This window comes from Mesoplodon bidens, assembly GCF_964165515.1.
Source record: "Mesoplodon bidens genome assembly, chromosome: 13".
NCBI classification, from domain to species: domain Eukaryota; kingdom Metazoa; phylum Chordata; class Mammalia; order Artiodactyla; family Ziphiidae; genus Mesoplodon; species Mesoplodon bidens.
The window spans coordinates 35501642-35524682 of NC_138169.1; the positions used below are offsets into that span (position 1 = coordinate 35501642).

Genomic DNA, 23041 nt, shown 5'->3' on the forward strand with positions numbered 1-23041 from the left:
TGGATTCTACTTATTGAGAGAATAGGTAAAAGTACCTCTGCTCCATATTCTCCAAAGTGATTACTTCTCTCCCATATGTTAGCATGTATTCCAAGTGTTCTCTAAATATATTGGTAGTAATATGAATTTCATTTTAAAGATCCAATAATACTGGTAGGTATCTGTTGATGCAAATAATCAGTAAACAACAGGAATAGAAAAGAGCGTTATTCGAGCCAAACTGAGGACTATAGTGTGGGAAACACAGATTAAGAAGCACTTGAATCGTGTTCCTCCAGACTGCAAAATGAGAGAGGATATGTAGGCAAACCCCACAGAGTTATATAAGCTGTTTGTCAAGAATTAGGATTGGAGCTGGCAAGAAGTTAAGTGCACTCGTTAAGCAAGGATTAGCTGGGATCCAAAATGGTTGCATAGTTACAAGGGGAGACCTTGAGACCATAAGTTTGCAGCTGGCAGCTGCTAGCAGATATTGTTTTGAAAACGGCTGGTGGTGTCCTTGAGTTTGATACATACAGTTCAGAAAATTCAAGTTCCCAATGATGCAGGAATGTGTCTGAAACTACACCCACGATGGCTACTTAGCTCCATTTTGGATGCCTGAACCATAGTTACTCCATTTTGATTTTTAAAAGCATTCTTTTCTTTAATGGTTAAAGCAGATGTACAATGTGTGCTTGACAGGCCATAACACAGGCTGTTCTAGTGAACAGAAAGTTCAAGCCAAGTCTGGTATAAGCCAGAATGACTTCCCCATACCTCAATATGTGAAAATTTCTTCCATCATGTCCTAAGAGAACCTTCTAAATTGACACTTGTGACCTTGTATAACTGGAGAAAAAAGTTAGGCTGGATCAACACAAATTTGAAAATAATTCTGCCCTCTCACTCTTGACCCCTGGCTGACCTTACACTCTTTAGTTGCACCCTCACCATTTCCCTTTGCTTCCTTCCTTCTCTGTCTCTTCTCTTCTCCTTTATGTCTTCTTTCCCAGGTTTCACTGTGGTTGTTTTAAAAACCATGCCTGTGGCATATATACTCTCAGATACTTTTTAGAGGGCTTAAACGACACACAGCATTTATCAGTGAACTCTGGAGATTTGTTCATGGCACATAGATGCTTATTTTTGTAGCTCAAAGGAAAGTTGTAAAAACTTCTAGAGATTATTAGAATTTTCTTACAGGAGTAGTGCAAGTTAGTTGTGTGTGATAACTTTCAAAGCACAGAAGGTTGTCAAGTCTGAAACTGTATTTCAGTTGTACCCCAATATAATGCCTTTGAATTCATCACTGATTGTTGCTGAGTGTCATTTTTCTTTTCTGTAAACAGACATATTCCTACCAACTGTGTTCATGGAAGTCTGGGAAGCTAGATGCAAAATAACATGGGTGATAGTCAACACATATTTTTGCCTGAAGCAATATCAAGACAAAGTATGGCACTCTGCCCTTTTTGAAGGAGTAGCAAGTAGCTGTTAGGATGAACTCTACTAGATCAGAGAGAAAATCTACAATGAGATTTTAACCTGAGAAATCTGTTAAACAGATCAGAGCATGATCTGTTTTTCCTTTTAACCTGGGTTTTCTGGGAGCTGCCCTGTCACTCACTGTTCAAGTCTCAGGACACAATGTAGCGAGTGAAGTATCCATTGTGTCTTCAACTATATCAGTTAAATCGCAGAAGATGGCCGCATTAGGGCAAATTTTCTGAAATTAAATGAGGGCCTGAAACGCAATGCAAATGGAAGGTGGGTCTTGATGGTCCTTAGCAGCATAAGTAAATCTGGTTAATTGTTAAACTTCCAAAGTTATCATAGAATTAAATCAACAGGCTGATAAATGCAAAATATCAAACAAAGATGAAAGGAACCTCTCTGTTGAGCTAAATACAAGGAAATACATAAAGATCGATAATCTTACATCATTTAATTCTGACCTTCAAATCTAACTCTCACCATATTTTTATGTACAACTGACAAAAAATGTAAAAGATTGGTAATGCCCAGTGTTGGTAAGGGTAGGAAGAAATAGGCACTTGAACACAGCCTTGGTTGAAAGATAAATTGGTAAACCTTTAGGAAGAGTAATTTCAGAGTCTACCAAAATTTAAAATGCACTTATCATTTGATCTGGTAATTCTACTACTGGAAATTTACCTATGGTATATATTATATTTGCAAAAGTCTGCTTCTTTATATGCATAGAGAGATGTTCATTACAGCATTAATTGCAATGACATATTCTGGCAATAACCCAGAAACCTATTATTAGGAGACTGATTAAATAAATTATGATGAACGATGAAATAACATGCAACTGTTAAAAAGAATGAGGTAAGTTTATATGTTTCATGTGAAAGATCTCCAAAATATGTTATTAAGCGGAAAAAAGGGCAAAATATAAATAGTAGTCAGTATGCCATTTGTGTAAACATTTTAAAGTCTATATACATATACACTGATACTTGCATAAAATTTTCTTGGAGGATAGGTAATTATACTAAGGATATTTGGTCAATATAGGTTAGGGGACTAGAAGTTGGTGGAGAGGGAGATTTCATTTTATATTTTTCTGTGCTGTTTGAAGTTTTTGTTTTTTTTTACCATGTACACCTTTATATATTTTTTAATCACCTTTCCCTTAGTTAACTGTCCAATACAGCAAATCAGAGTGTTTATAAAATTCAAAATTGTATAGTCTCATAATTTTAGAGTTGTGACCCCTTTTCATAAATAAGAAAATTGAGGGCCAGAAATCGAGAGTCCAGGTGACTTAGGCAAAGTGACTGAGCAAGCTGGTGACAGGGCCAGGAGAAGTCTAGTTCCCTGGCCCCTGGTCAAGTGACTGACCATTGCACTTTGCTACTTTGATGTTGTCTCTGGGGAATTGCTCCAAAAGCACCTGAAAATTCAATCAATTTAGGTCTCTGTTAAATAACCACTTCCTGAAAAACATCATACTCCACATATGTTGTATTATGGCCTCATAGCTATTAAAAGTTTTTTACTTAATAATTTGGAGGTGGCCTAAATGCAATGAAACAAACAATCCCCAGAAAAATGAGGTCACTGCTGGTAGCCAGACACCCACCTGATTCCCTAGCCTCTGGATATTCCCGCAAAGTACAATGTAGGGTGTGGGCCCCTGTCGTGCCCACCGAACACACCATGTGAATCATCAGGCAGCATGATGCATTACACCAAGGAGACTAGAAACGGTCTTTGGACCTATTAATAAGCTAGGTTAGGGCAAATCTTCACTGATTTTAAAATTATTTTTTACTGAGGTGTAACTTACATTTAGTAATGGGCTCAAGTCATAAATGCTCGGCTTGATGAATTTTCACACATACACACACACACACACACACACACACCCTGTAGCCACCACCCAGCTACACACCCTGTAGCCACCACCCAGCTCAAGCACCCAGCAGGCTCCCCTATGCTAACTCCATCAATAGTCCACAAAGGTAACTACTGGCCTCTAACACCGAAGATTAGTTTTCAAGTCTTCATTATTAAAAAAAGAAAAACAAAGAAAAGCAGCTGATGATATGGGGGTGGGCTGGATAAGGAAGAGGGATCAAGAGTGTTCTAATCTATTCCATTTTTAAAAAATCCTCTTATTGGGCTTCCCTAGTGGCACAGTGGTTGAGAGTCCGCCTGCCGATGCAGGGGACACGGGTTCGTGCCCCAGTCCGGGAGGATCCCACATGCCGCGGAGCGGCTGGGCCCGTGAGCCATGGCCGCTGAGCCTGCGCATCCTGAACCTGTGCTCCGCGACGGGAGAGGCCACAACACTGAGAGGCCCGCGTACCGCAAAAAAAAAAAAAAAAAAAAAAAAAAAAAAATCCTCTTATTATCTTCTTTCCTCACTGTGTTTTCTTAAAAATTATTTTGTGAAAGAGCTTTCATTTAATACCTCTCTTCTAAAAGGAGAATTTTTCTCAGCTTCTCTTTTTATAGTTTATTAGTGCTTGAACTTTTGGCATGCTCTAGAGATCAGAGAAAACTACACGGAAAGAGGAAAAGCATTACAGAGGGCCATTGTTTCTTTGTTTTTTTTTAAGTCTTAAGGTCTATGTTCCCTACCTGCTGTATTTCTTACTGTTTTTACTCGGAATCAATGCCTACCTTTACGTAGTCACCAAAATGGGTGTATAGCATATAACGTCTAATAATACACATACTGAAACATTATTTTTCTTATTTAACACTAAAGAATAAATGCAGTAAGATTGCAGAGTTGAGTATAAAGACTTTAGGGAGAAAAGCAGACCTTGAAATGGATTTTTGTTTAAAGTTTGGGGGCAATTACTGTGGAGTCCCAAAGCACCAACTTAAAGGATGTTGAAAATGAACCGTCTTCCAAAGGGAGTGCCTGGTATGGGATGGCAGTGGATTGGGGGTAGGGGAGTTCCCAATCGGGTACAGCCCGGCCCAGAATTCTGATGTTGTTTCCAGCCGGCCATCAGCTGACCTCGTGTGATTCCACCTACCTAGAGCAGATCTCTTCTCATGGTGTGGGGATGTGGGCATGGAGAAAATTCCAACTTGCTAAAGGAAGCTAAGGGGGCTGGAGATGGCAGTGGAGACAGCTGTGCCTCTTGCAGACAGTGACCCTATCCCCAGCCTCTTAGGGTCAGAGAGCTGGAACTTGAATAAAAAAGCTTAAGAAGCACTTGGATACAAACTTCCTGCAGTGTTGTAGTGAATGATAAAGATCAAATTCACCATTGTTCTGGTGTAAAACTATAACATCAAAAGCCCAAAAGGTTGAAGCAAAAATGACAATTGATATTTATTTAAAATCTATAATTTCCCCACTGCACTACACCCTTTAAACTACTCTTTACAAATATTTTTTAACACTGCTTAACAACAAATACAAACATTCCAGAGTGGTCAAAGAAAATCAGAATGCTCACGATTAGAGATGAAACCTCAACTTGACACAAAATGATGTTTTGCTCTAGAAATGAGAATTAGGAGTGATAGGCAAATGCTGAAAAACCATGTCTTAAAAAAAAATTTTTTTTTATACAGCAGGTTCTTATTAGTTATCCATTTTATACATATTAGTGTATATATGTCAATCCCAAAGGCCACGTCTTTTCATAGTGAGCCCACAAGGTGCAGGGGCTGGCTTGCAGCAGGGAGCAGAGTTGCCCTCCTGCTTCTGCTCTCACAGAGGTACAGAGTCTCCCCAGATCAAGGATGACCATTGCAAGGCTCGAACTAATCACAATTCTGCTTGTTATTCAATTTCCTGTAAATTGAGATTGCTGAGTTTGAGACAAAACAAAGTCTTCAACTCATCTCTCATGACCGGGGTGGGCATTCAAATGAAAACCAGAATCACCAGGACATTCCCTGAGAATTTACATTTTCTGGATAAAGGGTGAAAAAAGAAAAGAAAAAGCTCTGCCTACATCTACACATCCAAAAGATGGATATAAAGTGACAGCCTTACCCAACCACCCCCAAAAAAGCAAAGCTACTGAACAATGTTAGTGAAAAATCAAATTGCTGTGGTCACCAACCACGTTTTGGTACATCTGAGTGACCAACCCAAAGCGTCGCAGAGGTAAGAGAAGCAGAGAGACACAACAGGAAGGTACAATTTTGTGCATCTCCTCAGGATTGTGGGCAAGAAAGTGAGTAAGCAATATTTGACTGCTGTTTGGGCGCTGAGGCCAGTATTATAATTTGGGGGGCGGAATGTGTGTCCCATTAAAAAGAGGAGGGCAAGGCTTCCCTGGCAGTCCAGTGGTTAAGAACCTGTGCTTCCAGTGCACGGGGCGCAGGTTCGATCCCTAGTCAGGGAACTAAGATCCCACATTCAGCCGGGCACGGCCAAAAAAAAAAGGCGGGGGGCGGGCGGGGGAGCAAAGGAAGGAAATTTTCGTGCTAAAGTGGAGTCTAATTTTGAAATAAATATCTCTACTTCTATGTAGTGCTTACCTGTGTTTAAGCAAGGGTTATCATTAGTTAGGGCTCAATAAACGTTAGATATAATTATTATATTTACTAGTATTAGTACTCTAATCCAGCCTTTGAAATGAGCCAGATTATCATTACAGGCCAGTCTGATTTTTTTTTAGGAGATGGCTGTCTAAGGAGGAAAATACAAAAGATGAGTATCATGCAATAAAATCCATCAGAAAAATAGTTTCTGAAGCGTCCCTGAAGGTCTATTTTAAAGTGTCATAAATGTCTTTATTTATTGGGTAAAAATACTTATGGATCACCATAACTGACAGAGTTAGGAGCTGAGAAAACAGCCGACAGCACAAGAGAAGAGGATGTTATTACATTTGGTAAAACTTTAATTTTATAAATGATCCGGTAATTAGTTTCCTAAGAAAAATTTAATTGTGTATCTTCAGACAAGAGTCATGAGGTGTCAGCCTGGATGACCAGAGCTTCCAGGAGGGGGACATGGGGGCCATAAAGAGATGGTTTTATCTTATTCTGATAAATTTATCCAAACAATTTGCAATGACGTATTTTGTCTCTATCTAGGGATATTTGAAGGAGACTTTAGAATAAGATGAAAAACTTGTGAAGATAGGTCCCAGAATCTCCCTGCAAATTAAATGCAGTAAACAAAGAGAAGAAAGACACAGAAAGCTGTATTTGAAGCCCCTCCTTCCCTACTGCAGGTTTTCCTAACCCACGTCTTTCACTTATCCTTTTGTTCCCCCTCAGTAGGGGTGAGGCACGGGTGCCAGGGAGAGGCTATCAGCAGATGGAGCAGAGATGAAGAGGGGGAAATAAATGTCTACATTTTTCCTGGGTCAGAAGCAAAAGCTTCATGGATCTACTCTGAACTGGAGAGCAGCTAGAATCCAAGAGTAAATATACTCTGCCAGTAAAGTATAATGAACTTTGGTGCAGGAGTTTTAACCCAAGGACAGCAAAAAGAGCCACCACCAGGGCCACCAGCATGAGAGCCTGAGGCCCCAGGTGAAGCTCCTCCACTTCTCCCACTACTGCCCCCACCCCCCAAATATTAAGTATTTTGAGATGATAAAAATCTCAAGAGTGGGACAAGAGTGATTATTCAATAAGTGATGTTAATTCAACTGGCTAAGTAATTAGGGGAAAAAAATAAGTTTCAATTTCTGCCTTATTCCAAACTAAATTCAAGACAGAATTTTATGTAGAATATAAAGCAATAAAAATACTAGAATAAAACGTGTGTGAAAATTGTAAATATATAATTTTGAAGTAGGGATTCTTTCTAAGCAGAGCACAGCAGCACAAGCCAAAAACATAGAAGACATGGATTTAATTTGATAAAAATGTAAGGTTTCTATCTGGCTAAAAATCACATACAGTTTTTTTTTGTTTTTTGTGTTTTTTTTGCGGTACACGGGCCTCTCACTGTTGTGGCCTCTCCCGTTGTGGGGCACAGGCTCCGGACACGCAGGCTCAGCGGCCATGGCTCACAGGCCCAGCCGCTCCACGGCATGTGGGATCTTCCCGGACCGGGGCACGAACCTGCGTCCCCTGCATCGGCAGGCAGACTCTCAACCACTGCGCCACCAGGGAAGCCCCAGTTTTGTTTTTTTTTAAAGGAACAAAATTAAGGAAATATTTGCCACACACGTTACTGAAAATGGCTAATGTCATCAACAGATATAAAAATTATTACTTTTTAAAAGCTTGACAAATGTGGGTTTGTGGAATGTGTGGGTAACCACACTACCAACTCCTAAAAACGTTTTCTGTTTCGTTTTGTTTTGTTTTTTAATAGCTTTATGGATATATAGTTGACATATAATAAACTGCATATATTTAAACAATTTGATCAGTTTTTTAAAAAATTTCTATTGGGGTATAATTTACAGTGTTGTATTAGTTTCAGGTGTGCAGCAAAGTGAATCAGTTATACATATACATATATCCACTCTGTTTTAGATTATTTTCCCATATAGGCCATTACACAGTATTGAGTAGAGTTCCCTGTGCTACCCAGTAGGTCCGTATTAGTTATCTATTTGATATATAGTACTGTGTATGTGTTAATCCCAATCTTCCAATTTATTCCTCCCCCGCTTACTCCCCAGTAACCATGAATTTATTTTTTATATCTGTAACTCCATTTCTGATTTGTAGATAAGTTCATTCGTAGCCTGATCAGTTTTGACACAGTCTAAACTCATGAAACCGTGACCACATGAAAATAGTGAAGATACCTGTCACCTCCAAAGTTTCTTGTGTCTCTGTAACTTCTCCCTCCCTTATTCTTCCTCCCCATTCCCAGTCCCCAGGCAACCAGCGATTTGCTTTTTCTTCCTATAGATTAGTTTGCATTTTTATAGTTTTATATAAATTGAATTAAACAATAGATACACTTTCTTGTCTGGCTTCTTTAACTCTGTATAAATATTTTGAGATTCATCTATGTTCTTATTTGTATCAATAGTTCATTCATTTTTTTATTGTTGATTTGTGTTCCATTGTACAAATGCTATACACGTTGTTTAGCCATTCACCTGTTGCTAGTCACTGGCTGGTGTTTCCAGTTTGGAGCTATTACAAATGGTGCTGTGAATGTCGGTTTACAAGTCTGGTGTGGACACAGGATTTATTTCTCTTGGATAAATACCTCGGGGTGGTATATCCTGATATGGAAGGATATCCAAGGTATATGACTCATTAAAAAATAAATATAGCATGAATACTTTGGTCTCACTCATGTACATTTTAAAAATACACATGATTTTATATATGTTTCAACACCAACTTCATAGTTTGGCTGAATTCCAAAAGGAGGGCTGTTAAAAATCAGTATTCAGTTAAAACTAAGACTGGAACAGATTATACCATCATAGAATGAACTTCATTCCAGACTTATTTTTATAACTTCAAATATTGTTAAAAACTGTACTAATCACATCTTTAAAGCTTGCCATCTTGATACATGAACAGTGGTTCCACAGCACGGTCAGCTGGTGAGCAGCTCCTGTGGTCATTGTATTGCACATTTCCAACAGGTAAATAGCTCTTTCAACTGGCATCTTTAATGACATCTTTCCTTCCCTCCCCGCCTTCCTTCCTCCCTCCCTCCCTCCCTCCCTTCTTTCCTTCCTTTTTTCATCACAGTAGAATGCAATTCAGGAAGTCATTTTTCAGTAACACGTTTTCTAGAAGGAACTTTGTGCCTAAGATTCATAGATTGGTCAACTTTCCAGAATCTTTTTACTTCACTTATTGAAAATGGTTGGCAATGAATAGCAGTTATTTCAACAAGCTTCTGTTTAAGTTTTTGAGTTCAATAGACTCAAAGCTGTAAAGGATTGTCTTCTTAAAGTAGTCTCATAGAATCTTTTTTAAATGGTGGTAAAACACACATAACATAAAGTTTACTAGCTTAGCCATTTGTGTAAGGATACAGTTCAGTGGCCTTAAGTACATTCACATTGTTGTGCAACCATCACCACTATCCATCTCCAGAATTTTATCATCTTGTAAAACTGAAACTCTGTAACTGATTAAACAATAACATCCCAATCCTCTTTCCTCACAGCCCCTGGCAACCACGGTTCTACTTCCCATCTCTGTGAATATCTCTACTCTAGGGACTTCATCATATAAATGAAATAATACAGTATTTGTCTTTTTGTGGCTGGCTTATTTCACTGAGCGTAATGGTCTCAGGGTTCATCTATGGAGTCTGCCCTGTTGAATTAGAAGAGTGAGAACAAAATTTGGGGTCCCTCCTTTTTCTTATACTTGTATACACTCTTTCTTATGTCTAAATATATACTTGTATACACTCTTTCTTATGTCTAAATATATATGGCTGTTGTTACATGTGATTTTGGAGTTTTTCTTCTTTGGAAAGTCTGAACTGATAACAAAGCCAACATTCTGCATTTGATCCATTTTTAGATGATGTGAGGAATTCCCAAATGAATTTTTTTTTCTTGAAACAATCAAGGCCCAATTGGAATTAAATAACAAATAATTAAAATTCTTCAGGGTTATTTTGTTCATTCACTTCAAACAAGTCTACAGATACTAGAATTTTGATACTCTAATCTCCATTGCTGTCCTTGTATTGATACTTAATTTTTATTTATATTTTTATATTTTTTATATTTATATTTTTTATTTTATTTATTTATTTATTTTTGCGATACGTGGGCCTCTCACTGTTGTGGCATCTCCCGTTGCGGAGCACAGGCTCCGGACGCACAGGCTCAGCGGCCATGGCTCACGGGCCCAGCCGCTCCGCGGCATGTGGGATCTTCCCGGACTGGGGCACGAACCCGTGTCCCCTGCATCGGCAGGCGGACTCTCAACCACTGCGCCACCAGGGAAGCCCCGATACTTAATTTTTAAATAAACATTTGTGAACTCAAAAAGGACTTTTTAATCTTTCCTAAAGTTATCGAACTCTGTCTTAGTATTTGCACTGATGATCTATTGTCTCATTTACTTAACTATTTGAAAATTCTAAATGATGGCTTTTGTTCACAAACTTAACGGTTTTTACATTAGTTATTTCAACATTTTTCTTTTGCAATGGTAAATTCAAACTTATACTTTAACTGAAAGAATTTCAACATAGAACACTTGGGGTGACAGTTCTCTCTAAATTACATCTAGAATGCACCTATGTTTAAAGTGATTGTTCAGATGACAACAATCAATGACTTGCCTTGTGTGGATGGATGGTCTTATGCTGATTAGTTAGCTATGGTGATAGCCTAATCATAGATGGACAACATTTTCCATAAATGGCCAGACAGGAAGTATTTTAGGCTTTGCAGGCCAGTTTCTATTGCAACTACTCAACTCTGCCACCTAGTTTAAAAGCAGCTATGGACAATTACCTAAACAAATGGGTGTGATAGGTTGCAATAAAACTTTATTTACAAAAACAGAGAAGAAGCCAGACTTGGCTTGAAGGTGGTAAATTGCAGACCCCCTGATGTAGATGATAATTGATCACGCACAAGACTAAGCATGCCAGGACTGACAGTAAGTTGGCATTTGACTGTTCAGTCTTCCACAGGCCAAAGATGAAGCCAAATAGCAGAATTTGTCAGAACACTGAGGCCAGACTGAACTACAGAGCTTCCAGAATATAAACCAGAATGTGCATTACAAAACATTTGGGAAGATAAACAAATAATTGTCAGTCTTAATTCCCCTTGGGGGTGGAAAGGAGGCAGGGGTAGGGAAAATTTTCCTTCTGCTTTTACATCCTTATTTACCCTGTGAATCTTTTATCACGTGCATTTTATTACTTTAAATTTATAAGACATTTTCCTCATTCAATGATTTGGGATACATAGAATCAGAGTTTGAATCAAACAAATACTTGCTGTTGTGACACTTTCTTTTTAAGTAGAAGATTAAAATTAGCCGACTTTCTGAAATTCTCCTGTGATGATCGTAGGTGGCAACTCATATCAGGATAATATGACTTAGTCTTTTTTCTGGCACACGGCAGTCGTTGCAAGATCAACCTACGATGCCAGTCTATGTGCTCAAAAGGCTAGAAGATGTATTAACAAGGAACATATTGGACTAAATAATATCAAAAGTCATGAAATGTTTAATTTGATTCATTGATTCTGTTTTTAGTCTTCTCTTATCACAGTGATCACATTCTTGACAACAAATTTTTTCCAAAAATGACATTATAATTCATGATAATATTGTGCTATGAGGCAGAATATTTATCAACAAACCTTAGAGAAATATTAGTGACTGAAGTGTCTTGAGTACTTATAATGATGCTATGCTAAGTGCTTACCATGGATTATAATAATCAATGCTCACAACATCCTTACAAAGTGGGTGCTAATATTATCCCCATTTTACAGATGATAAAAATGAGGCTTAAAGAGGTTTACAGTTTTGTGGAAAATGGTACAGTAGTGATTTCTGAGATTCGAACCTAAGGAGTCTAATTTGAGTCCTTCCTCTTACTCTTGATGTTTGACCCAACGGGAGAGGATAGAGTGAATCATTCAGAAAACATTTCAACTTGGCCGTGGAATGTACTCTATGACTTCCCAGTGGGTAAGGAGGTGGGAATATGACACCAGAGTCACCGCCCTACATGTTATCGCCTTAGAATATTGACAAAAGTTGGCATTCCATTTCTGCCCAAATGTCATCTGGGCTCAAGGGGAAAACAGTTAGTACTTTTCAGAGCATCTGTAAAACTTGTTCAGGCTTTAAAATTCACTGGTGTTACTGGATCCGCTAACTGAAGAGTAATTGTACTGAAAAAAATCAACATCCTCAATTCAATTCCTCCTGTAACCTCAGTGTTCTAATGCAGCAGAAACACTACACGTTTTCTGAAAATGCTTGGGAATGCCAATAAACACACGATTAGAAGCAGGCTGAACTGGTGTGAGGGCCAGATGTGACAAAGGAAAAGAAACAGGCAAGATTAGAAGGAAGTGACGAGTGGCCAGGCCAAGGAAAGAGGAAAAGGAATCTTATTGGCAGAGGATGAAGCAGCATGTGTGGTTGTCATGTGTAGCTGAAAGAGGAACTAATGTGAACATTCTAACAAGGAGGGTCCCTCAAATCCTTGAAAGTCCATGTTTGCTCTCTGGATGACTCAGCCCATATAAGGATTATATTCACAACCAAGCCAAGTTGCTGCCAACCAGAGCTGTGTGAGACAGCCAAGCCAATGAGACAGGAAGGTCAAGCCCATGATAGCCCAGCAAACTCTCGCCATTGTGCTCAAAGGTTCCTCTGTTTTTACTTTTTTTCTCTTTTTGGTGAGGTCTGGCTGAAAACAGAGTAGCGAAACTTGTAAATAATTTACAAAATTTCCATTTTTCTTGTCTGAAGTCCAATGCCTTCAGAGCCTGGCAACTCTATGGTCATCTAATTAATCTGAAAATCCAGCATAATTGATATGTGAATGGTGCCATGTATAGGAGTGTAAACACCACACTTTTCAGAGTTTAAATTCGTCGGAGTTCTTAACCACTGGTTTTAATGTCTCAGCCATTAAATGAAACATCATGTAATCAGACTGTCACGTGCCCACCGAGAATGAAAGTACTAGATGATATTTTATCCTAGGGCTACCTAGCATTTGGTCAATGAGTACTTCAGAGCATTCACTGGCAAGAAAGATGGCAAAAAAAAAAATTAAAAAAAAAATATATATATACACACACACATACAGCAATGTGTGGCATCTGATATAGTTCAGTGGTTTCTAGACCCACTCTACATCAGAGTCTCCAGAGGGTGCCTGCCAAGCATATTCCAAGGCTCTTTCTCCAGAGATTCTGATTTGATGTGTCAGAACAGGAAACTATTTTTAGCAAGCCCCCATGTGCTTCTGGGATTTTGGACTGGTTTTTGAGAATGGCTGTGTGCAACGGATCTTCACAACTTCTGCCCCACTCTTATCAGCCAACCTCACCCAGCCTCATTCTCCTATCCAAGAGCCCTTATTTCTAACCAAGTCAGTCTTGCAGCTGCTTCTCTTCTTGTCTTCCGCCTAATCTAGGCTGTCTTCTATGTCATGTTGGTATGTCCTCCAACTTTACAACCACTGGATATATTCCCTCCTTTCCCTAAAAAGTATTTTTACTGAGTGCCATTGGAATACACTGGGCATAAACCTTAAATGGGAGAGAACATAGAAAAGGGTTGGGAGGGTGAGAAAAATACTACTGGAAAACTTTCAGATTGCTTAAGTATACATTTTTGAAGGAGCATTAAAAGTTACACAACAGGTTGCTTTACACACAAAGGGGCTTCCCCTTCATCCAGATGGTCTGACCACCAGTTGAGAGGGGACAGAGAAGCATGGTTATGACATCATGGGGATGCAATCATCAAAATCCAGACTGTAGAGAGCTCCAGAGTTTGTTAGTCTGAGTGTGGTTCACGGACCAGCAGCATCCAATTCACCTGAGGGCTTGCTGAAAATGCAGAATCTTGGACCCCACACGAAATTTTCTTTTTTAAAAAAATACATTTATTTATTTATTTGTTTGTTTTTATTTTTGGCTGCGTTGGGTCGTCGTTGCTGTGCAGGCTTTCTCTAGTTGTGGCGAGCGGGGGCTACTCTTCCTTGCGGTGCACGGGCTTCTCATTGCGGTGGCTTCTCTCGTTGCGGAGCATGGGCTCTAGGTGTGCAGACTTCAGTAGTTGTGGCACGCTGGCTCAGCAGTTATGGCTTGCGGGCTCTAGAGTGCAGGCTCAGTAGTTGTGGCGCATGTTGCTCTGCGGCATGTGGGATCTTCCTGGGCCAGGGCTCGAACCTGTGTCCCTTGCATTGGCAGGAGGATTCTTAACAACTGAACCACCAGGGAAGCCCCCAAATTTTCTTTCTAAAGCAGAATCTACTTTTAAAATTAGATGCCCTAGGCAGAGGGTGGGATGAATTGGGAGATTGGGATTGACATATACACACTATTGGTACTATGTATAAAATAGATAACAAATGAGAACCTACTGTATAGCACAGGGAACTCTACTCAGTGCTCTATGGTGACCTAAATGGGAAGGAAATCCAAAAAAGTGGGGATATATGTATATGTATAACTGATTCACTTTGCTGTACAGCAGAAACTAACGCAATATTGTAAAGCAACTATACTCCAATAAAAATTAATTTAAGAATTTTTTTTTTTTTTTTTTTTTTTTTTTGCTGTGCGCGGGCCTCTCACTGTTGTGGCCTCTCCTGTTGCGGAGCACAGGCTCCGGATGAGCAGGCTCAGCGGCCATGGCTCACGGGCCCAGCCGCTCCGCGGCATATGGGATCCTCCCAGACCGGGGCACGAACCCGTATCCCCTGCATCGGCAGGCGGACTCTCAACCACTGCGCCACCAGGGAGGCCCAATTTAAGAATTTTAAAACTTAAAAAATTAAAAACGCATTTATATAAGTAAAAAAAAAAAATCCTCTAGTGACTTGTGTGTACTTTAAAGTTTGAGAATACAACTCTACTGGAAAAGACACTCAGTATCTTTTATAAATAAATTCCAAGAAAAGAGAGAGAGAGGGAAGGAGACCTACAGATGAAAAGAGATTAAGAGGTCTGTTGACAACATGCAATGTGGGGACTTGTTTGGATTTGAACAAACCAGATATAAAAATTTGTTTGAGATGATAGGGGAAATTTGAACACTGACTATTAGTATGCAATGATATTAGGGAATCACTGTCAATTTTTAAAAATAAATTAATGGTATGGTAGTTATTAGCAAGAAAGAAGAGGTTTATCTTTTAGAGATATCTACTTGAATATTTATGGATGAAATAATATCACAACAGGGATTTGCTTCAAAGTAATCCCACAGTGGAGGTTATGGATGAAACAGGATTGGCCATGAGTTGATTACTGTTGTAGCTAGGTGATGCCCACATGGAAGGTTACTATATTATTTTCTCTTTGCAGTGCAATCCTAACACTGAGTACCTGAATTTAGGTTAAATTTCACAGTGTAAGGGCACATTCCTTCACAAGACACCCCCTCACTTCAGACACCTGCCATAAGGTCCAGGGTCCCCAGGTCACCCATGCTCCTGACCACTGGCTACAAATTCACGGGTTTCCACTACCCCCTCAGATTCAATAATTTGCTAGAATGACTCAGAGCTCAGGAAAGCACTATATTTATGATTACAGTTTTATGATAAAAGATACAACTCAAGACCAGCCAAATGAGGAGACACACAGGGCAATGTCGAGAGGGTCTTGAATGCAAAGCTTCCATGTCCTTAGGAAGCATCACCCTCCTGGCTCATTGATACAGGATTACCAACCAGGAAAGTCACCAGAGCTTCCATGTGCAAAGCCTTTATTGGGGTTTCATTTTGTAGGCATGATTGATTGAATCACTGGCCATGTGGTTGAACTCAGTCTTCAGCCCTTCTCACCCTCCCTGGAGGTCAAATGTTGGGTTGATATCATGTGGCTCAAAGCCCTAACCCTCTAATCATAAGGCTGATCTTTCTGGCTTGGACAGCCCCTGTCCTGAGTCATGTCATTAGCATAAACTCAAGCATGGTCTCCGGAGGTTATATTATAGGAGTTTGGCCTTACACTTTTGTTGGGACTGGTTAAACAATCTCTGTAAGTCTTCTCACCTGATACTGGAGCCTGGAGTCTAGATGGTGGGGAGTTACGAAGGAAAAATGGATGTAAATTGAGGAAGATCAAGAACATGCTGGAACCCAGGACAGACTGAAACCCTTGATGATTGACATTGCCCTTCCTCATGGAACTGAACATAGGCACCTGGTCCAGGGGAAGTAGAGCTGGTGGCGCTGCTGCTTCATGCTGATGAGGTGGGTCAGCACATTGGCAGCAACGTGTGTGAGCTACAGAACAGCTGCCCTTTCCTGTCTGCCTTCCAAATCGCACAAGAATCTCCCTTGGGACCCACCATACCCCAAAATATACATGAAATGAAATTCTGGGGCAAGTAGTTCAGCATAGGCAAATTGATACATTACAAGGCCACCACACCTAAAAAAAAAGTAAATATTTGTAAATCAACCAGTGCCTGGAAATAATTGTTTAATGGCCAAGCTAGTTCACAAAGAAATCTAAGACATACATAGTAAACGCAGTCCATCACTGGAAACACACCTGTCCACTATTATTCCTTCTCCCCTCTAGTCTAAGAGGATGAGATCTACCACCAATTCTCCACCTGATCTGGATTCCATCCTTTTATACTCTCCCAAGGATCATGCTTTGTCAATTAACTTCTCATGTTTCTGGTTGAAACACCTTATGTTCTGACTTGGTGACTTCAGTTTATTAAAAGAATTTTTTCTTATGATTATCTAAATCCCTCTAGTAAATACTCTTTCTTTCTTTTTTCACAACAGCCAAGTTTCGAGAATGAAAAGTCTACTGGTGCTATTGTCACTTCTATAATATGATTTTACCACGTTATTTGAGAATATTCAATTGTGCTGTAAATAACAAGGGAAACAAACAAGTAGAATAACAGATGAAACTCATACAACATGTTGAGGAATGATAGCAAATGTGCTAAGTTAGAAATCTGTAAATTAAATATAAATATAAGCAGAGCATATGTTTGATAAACATAGATGAAAAGGGTGGAACAAACCAGAGTGCTACTTGTAGATAGGAAGGGATAGAAAGACCACTTAAACCTAAAACATTAATAAAGCACAGATCATGTATCATCCTCATGTCACATGTAACCTCTGCCCAAGATACACAGACAAATCCATAGCTTTTCAGCAACTTATTGGTGAGTTTCAGTTGTGTCCAAGCTATTTGTCCCTCCATCTCTTGGAAAGAGTAAGCATGTGTTGGCTCCAGATATCTTCAGTCTGCTGAGTCCCCTTGCTCACCCTCAACTCTGGACCTTGTGACCGTACTGGCAGCAGGGAATGAAGATGAGAGAGAGACAGACAGAGACAGACAGAGAGAGAGCTGTGGCTCATACACCCAACTTGCACCCTATCCTCATGGTGATAGCATCCTTCATCCCTTTCCCTTTGTTTCTTGCTGTGCGTTTTAAATTTATTCAGTAAACCTTGTGATTCAAGCATCTTAATTTTTTTTTTTTGGCCACCCCACATGGCTTGTGGGATTTTAGTTCTCCAGCCAGGGATTGAACCCGGGCCCAAAGCAGTGAAAGTGCCGAGTCTTAACCACTGGACCACCAGGGAATTCCCTCAAGCATCTTAATTTTTTTTGTTTTCAATAAATTTATTTATTTATATTTGGCTGCATTGGGTCTTCATTGCTGCATGCGGGCTTTCTCTGGTTGTGGCGAGAGGGAGCTACTCTTCGTTGTGATGCACGGGCTTCTTATTAAGGTGGCTTCTCTTTGTTGCAGAGCACAGGCTGTAGGTGCGGGGGCTTCAGTAGTTGTGGCATGCGGGCTCAGTAGTTGTGGCGCATGGGCTTAGTTGCTCCGCGACATGTGGGATCTTCTCGGACCAGGGCTCAAACCCGTGTCCCCTGCATTGGCAGGCCAATTCTTAACCACTGTGCCACGAGGGAAGTCCCAAGCATCTTAATTTTATCTCAGCCTATTTCATGAACTCTTGGACAGCCTTTCTGGTAGTGGGATTGAAGGCAGGGTGACCGATCTGTTCTGCTTGCCCAAGGACTTTCTCAGTCTTAGCACTAAAAGTCCAGCATCCTGGAATCCACTCAGTCCTGGGCAAACAGGGGCGGTTGGTCACCTGATTGGAGGTAAACATTGCATCAAATTGACTTCCCACTGCAACAAGCTTCTCTTCTCTCCCTTAGGTCCTCAGCGGAGGTGATCTGGTAATCTACTTTCTAACACCACACTACCAAAAACATTCTCACTAAGATCACTGGTTACTTTCCTTTTGTCAAATCAGATGGACACCTATTTTATTTCATTGAAGCAATGGACATTTTCATTGTTTTTTCTTTCTTGAGACTCTTTTCTCTTAGCTTCCATCACATCTCTTGCATTACCTAGATGCTTTCCAGAGTGAATGTGGCTCAGATGGCCATAAAGCACCTAAAATCCAAAAAGCTCAAAACTGAACTCATTATCTTCTTCCCAAAAGTCTTTCTTCCTGAACTTTCTTCCTGAACTTTCACTGCTGTATCTCCACCCACCCAGCAACTCAAGCCAGGAAGTAAGTGACCCTAGCCCCCTCCCCACCCCCATATATGTGTTCCGTATTGTTTCCTTTAGGGCTTCTGGAACACCCACCAGCTGCAAGGGTCCCACTAAATCAGGTTCCTATGGTATCTATCTGCTTGCACTTTCTCCCTACACTCTCCATCCCAGCTGGCTTTATCCCTTACCTGCCTCCTCTTAGTTAACTTTGAGCTACTTACTTACCTAGACATTGATCTGACCCGTGCTTGGATATTGTCTGGTCATTTCTTCTAAGCTCCTTTCAGGTAGACCTGCAATGACATCCTAATCCCGTTGTGTCAGGGGAGGAAGGTCACAGAGTTGCCCCTGCTGTTGGTTTCACCTTTGTTCTTCTCTTTTCCTGTAACTGCCCCCACCCCCCGCTTCACCACCTCATCCCCCCTTGGCTGAAATGCCGCAGAAGCCACTTAACTGGTCTCCCGTCTCTAACATTTCCCACCCCAATACATTCCCTCTACCGCTTTCAATTATCTTTGAAAACACATATCTTGTTAAGTCTTGTCATTCTCCCACTTTGATCCTTTCAAAAATGCCTTAGCCGGACGTGTAAAGCCCTTCCTCTTCCCTTTATACTCCCTACCCTGTCTCAGACTTTATGTTTCTGCCATGCTGGCAATTTGCAGTTCCTGATGAGCTGTGGTCATTTCTCATTTTATGTTATTATCTCATCGTGAAATGCCCTACACCCCTCACAGCAGCCACTCTCCTGTCACCAACCAGCAATAACACACTCAGTCCCCATCTCCCATGGGGCCCACAGGCAGACTCCTGCACGCCCGTCCAGTCCCAACTTGGTCACCTGTGTGATCAGCACCACCCCTAGTCTGGTTTGGATGCCCTGGTAGATGCTCCTATGTTACCTTGGCCTTAGGTTACATTAACACTCATCAGACTATCACAATCATATATTTAAAAAAAATAATAGTCTATCTTTCCCACTAGATTGTGAACTTCTTGAGGTCTTGCATCTCCAGAGCAAGTTTTCGGCCTATGGTAGGTTTTCCATACATTTTTGTTTGATTGTTTGTTTGGCTTTGGTTTTGGCCGTTCTATAACTTTATTGGACAATCAGCAGTCAGTTCTCATCTACATCAACTAGCTGTAGATTTTTGAAAAGTGGTGACAGGTACATAGGTAACCAACGTTTAGAGCTTGTTTGGTGAATCTTCATCGTCATCATACTTTCTGGACAACAGCCCATGGATACGGTATGGAACATTCCTTATTCCTTTGGCCCAGATGGCTTTGTTGAGCCTGGCGTCAATGCGTACATCTGGAGTCCCCGTCTCCTTCATTGCAAATTTCCAGATTTCTCTGAGTGCCTGAGAGGCACGCTCCCTGAAACCCATTCCATGGAAGCACCTGTGAATGCTGATGGTGCATTCTCTGGTCACCACCTCGTTGACGGTGAAGCGGCCCTCTTCTTCTCACCACCCTTCTTTGTGGGAGCCATCCTGCCCTGCCCGTCTTGGAAAGGAATCCGTACATGTTTATTAAATGAATAAGTAAGCAAGCAACCTGATTAGGTAAATTATATGAGAGATATGCCATCTGCATTCTGTCCTCTCACTGGTCTATTTGTTCTGCGCCGGCTGCAAAGAGAGAGAAGGAATTATGCTGGAGACCCTGGGAGGAATTGGAGAGAGCCCTAGATCCATGTCCCAGGAAACAGATGAGGGCCCTCTAGTGGTGGCAGCAAGGAGTGAACCAAGATGGCACAACGAAAGGGTCCTGTGCATCTGGATGTTTCACCTGCCCTGGATGTCTGAGCAGGGGGCAGAAAGAGGGTCTCCACAAACTGCTGCCGCATTATCTTCTTCCAAGTCATTCATTTCCTCAATCCCCACTATTCCAACCTTAGTTCAGTTACTTCCAAGAACATGGGCCTCCCAGCAACAGGGGAAGGAACCTGTAATCCAAGCCCAAATGACACAAACACCCAAATCCCCACCGTCTTTTCCATAGCACGGTTATCTGGATTCAAGGGCCATTTGCCTACGTGGTAACACATCGTTGGCACTTAAACATCCCTGCAGTAAAACCATAGTAAATATTCAAGCCACATTAATCTCCCTTCAAACTGAGGTGACAGGTAGGACTTTATTCCTCATGCAGAGGGAGAAATTGCTTTAGGAGACTACTTTTAGGTGTTCCCAGTCTCGTGGAATATATTCTTTTGTTATGATGATTAACCAGTGTTTTAATTTTTAATGGGAAATACAAGCACAACTTCCAAATTTTAAGAAGAAAGTGTTTACAGTGAAATTAGGTCTCTCTCTTACCCCTGGCCCATGGCTTCCAAATTCCCACCTCTACAGCAACCAACTTCTGTATGTCTTGCCAGAGACGTTTGATGCATTTATGTTGGCATGAATACACCTGTGCACGTGTAGAACACACACATGTACTGAATTGATTTCTCAATACGGTATGGACTCTATCTGGACTCTGTTTTAAACTGAGGCTACAGATTTCCTTATCCTCTTGTCATTCCTGGCCTCTGTGACATAATGAAGCACAAAGGCTGGGGCCATGCACTTGGCCTCACCTGCACCATCCCGGCTGCCACTTCTCCGCAGTCAGCAGACGGCTGTGGTGAGTACCTCTTCCACTAGTCAGGAGGTAAACCATTTTGCTGCCTACTTCCAATTTAGCCCCAATGCAAAGAAAGTAGGGGAATGTCTTTGTATTTTCTAAATCAAACACATCTTCTCAAATACAGGAGAAATATGCCACAGAAGAGTTTCAAAATTGAGGTGTTTTGAAATCTTCAAGCAAAGCAGCAAAATGATGAAGTTGACAGACATCTGGAACACAGGTGGTAAAAACGAAGAAAATCACAACAAAACCCATATGCATCAAAAGATGGATCTACACCAAAGAGAAAAGATGAGAAAAAATACTAACATTTTCAACCCCCATGATTGTGGAGGGTATAGAAATGCTTATTTTTCGTCTCTTTAAAGCAACCTTGCCTGTTCCCTCCTTGTAATAATTTTTTTTTTTTTCTTTTTTGCGGTAAGCGGGCCTCTCACTGTTGTGGTCTCTCCCATTGCGGAGCACAGGCTCCGGACGCTCAGGCTCAGCGGCCATGGCTCATGGGCCTAGCCTCTCCGCGGCATGTGGGATCCTCCCGGACCAGGGCTCAAATCTGTGTCCCCTGCATCAGCAGGCAGACTCTCAACCACTGCACCACCAGGGGAGCCCTCCTTGTAATAATTTGATTGCATCCATTTACCTTCCATTTCACTTTATTCACTCAGTTCTCAGCAGCCCCATCAGCTTGAAGGGCCAGCCTGGATTTGCACATCTTTCCATCGTGACCATCGTGGGCTGGCAATGGGTTTGCCTTCCTCCCTTTCCTGAGGAGTACATGAGGGATTTGCTTTGGATCAGCCTGTCAACTGCTGTTCACGGACTGCCGGCTCTGCATGGCCAGAGTTTTAGATAAAGGCAGGTTCCTGCTCTAGTTGGGTTGACGTTATATAAGGAGGTCGGGGCTGTAGATTCTTTAACAGGGAAAGAAATGGCCAGGCTCACATACAAGGTGGGGGAAAAAAAGTTGCATGAATGTGATATAGTTCGGGAAGGAGACTGTTGCAAACACTTAGAGCTGGAACTAAGACCTGTAATGAGGGGGACCTCTCTGGCGGTCCAGTGGGTAAGATTCCACGCTTCCACTGCAGGGGGCATGGGTTCGATCCCTGGTCAGGGAACTAAGATCCCTCATGCCTCTCGGGCTGGCCAATAAATAACTAACTAACTAAATAACGAAAATGTAAAATTAAAAAAAAAGACATGAAATGAGGGTAGAGCAAGACTGGGACACAAATCTTTCTTGCTTGGGAAGTTTCTCAGAGTCACTGATTAAAATTTACCATCATGATTGTTTTTTGAGATTGCTGTTATTCCCATGAATGTGGGCATCGTTCTGTGTTTACAGATGCCTGTCTTTGTATTTACCTTCAAGGTTTGGGCACCAAAGGTGTAAAGACACTGTGTGGGGAAAAGGGAGTGGAAGGGAGCTGAATTCAAGGGCAATTTTAAAACAAAGGGAAAAGCTCTGGAGTTGGGTAGAGCAGCCAGTCCTGCTGCCTGATAAACTGGGTGAGGAGGAGGCTGTGGAAGCTAGAAAGAGCCTGGAGTGGGAGGCTGTGATGCCCCCACTGGCTGTGACACCTCAAGGGAGACTTAAGAGATGAGGGGCCTTCCTCTTCGAATCCGAGAAGTGGGAGTTTCTCTCTCAAGGCACCTTTCAGCAAGTGGACCCTCCTCTCAACTGTTTGTAATCTGGTAGGGACCTGACATGGATAAAACACTGGATTTCTTTCACTGTCCCTAAAATAAGCAGGAAATCTTGAATATTTTCAATAAAACTTTTAAA

The 23041-nt window shown here is 41.1% G+C and overlaps 1 pseudogene across 1 annotated transcript; it reads right to left on the minus strand.

Annotated features, from left to right (window-relative positions):
• Positions 1-19732: 19732 nt before the first annotated feature.
• On the minus strand, positions 19733-20110 carry LOC308627209 (large ribosomal subunit protein eL31-like; annotated as a pseudogene). The gene has a single exon. The product of its transcript is annotated as a large ribosomal subunit protein eL31-like (transcript).
• Between the last annotated feature and the right edge of the window lie 2931 nt (positions 20111-23041).